The sequence below is a fragment of the Cyprinodon variegatus genome, unplaced genomic scaffold (genome assembly GCF_000732505.1).
Source record: "Cyprinodon variegatus isolate N-32 unplaced genomic scaffold, C_variegatus-1.0 Scaffold447, whole genome shotgun sequence".
NCBI lineage: Eukaryota > Metazoa > Chordata > Actinopteri > Cyprinodontiformes > Cyprinodontidae > Cyprinodon > Cyprinodon variegatus.
The window spans coordinates 153,804-155,571 of NW_015150900.1; positions in this window are offsets into that span (position 1 = coordinate 153,804).

Here is a 1,768-nt window from a genome sequence, read left to right on the forward strand (position 1 = left end):
AATCATTTCAGATTTAAAGAACTTTCAGGAGTTTGGATTCTGAATATGAGCGACTTTTCCTTCAAACTTCAGTAATCAGATGCATTTAACTGAATTCTATTTAAAGGTATCAGAGTAAATGGGGTTTAAATCTTCTTCCAGTTATGCTTTTCTTAGAATCTCACAATAATTTGTGTTTATGTGGAAAAAAAAGGACATTAATTCTTTTAAGGTCCAATTATTATTATTGTCTGAATCCCAAAAAACATCTTAAAAGTTTTTTTCATCGATCAAAACAGCAAAGAAACATTTTTCAGAAACCAACAGATGCTGGATAGATAAAAGCGTTTAGTTTAATATAAAAGGAGTGAAAATAGAGCAGGAACTGTAATAATTTATTCATGTTTAAGGCTGAAACCAGCTCTGACAACTGAAGCGCTTTGAAACCCAGAAGATATTAGGCTTCATGTTGAGCCCACATCCCTGCTTTACATCACATTTACAAAAATAACCTTTAAATACAGATCCAATGACGCTGTCATGGCGCTGAAACAATCAGTGGGCGGAGCTAAAAGAAGAAGGAATGAACTTTAAGGCTACAGGTGGACTGCATCATTCAGAGTGCTGGACGGAGATGTTTAAGACATGAGCTGCACCGCTGTGAGGAGGAACCGGAAGCAAACCAGTCTACTGACTGAGCTCTGACTGGTTCCAGTTCAGACGCCAGGATGGAGTTAAAAGTCGGATACTGTTTGCTGCTGCAGGAGAAACACCTTTGATGCTGCTTAACGAACTTTACAGGAAAACATCAGACATCATCCTGGAGCTGCTCTGATTCTGCCTCTGTTCCCTTTTCAGATAAAACTTCTTCCTGCAGGAACAGAACCAGGAACCAAGAACCGTTTGGTTATCTGACCATCAAACAGGAAAGAAACCAATCACACGTTACCAGCATGTTACAGCGTTTCACCACATCGCATCTTTTTCTTTTAAATCAAGGAACCAGACCTGGAATCATTTGCATTATTAAAGGGAGCTGCATGCAGACCAGAACATCAGGAGCAGCAGGATGGAGGAGAAGCAAACATGGCTGCCAGCAGTGGACTGAGAGGGGACAGAGATCATCCAACCAGACATGAATCACTTTGGTCACCATGATAAATAAAATATAAACAAAAGGAAATCAGCAGCTCTTCTGGATCTCCAGGCAACTGAAACGGTTCGAGTAAAATTATAAAAACTGCTCCTGATGATAATAAAGCTGCTTCTCCACCAGTTCACCATTCAGCTTTTATGGATCCGTCAAGAAATCTTCCTACAAATGAAGCAGGAATCCTGTTACTCTTCTAAATAAAACTAGATCCCATCTCAAATTGAAAAAAGTCTCCCTAAAACTAAAAGTTGAACCTAAAACGACTCCTCGGTCCACCAGGGAGTAAAACTGAACCTTTAGAGCCGAATTAAAGTGACTTAGAGACAGAAAGAGGCTAAAAACAAACATTAAACCAGCAGGTCGGTTCAGAACATGGAGGAAAAGTTTCACAGCCTGATTGTTCACAGCAGATTATTTGGTTTTCCTCAACAGATTAGAGGAGGGAGGGTCAGTGTCTGACTGAATGAGCCTAAAACAAGATCAAACAAAAACAAAACAACTGATCAAAGAAACATTTCACAAACATTCACATCCTGTCAGTGTTCAGGCTGTTCTCCAGGAATCATCCTGTCAGCGTTCAGCCTGTTCTCCAGGAATCATCCTGTCAGTGTTCAGGCTGTTCTCCAGGAAACGCTG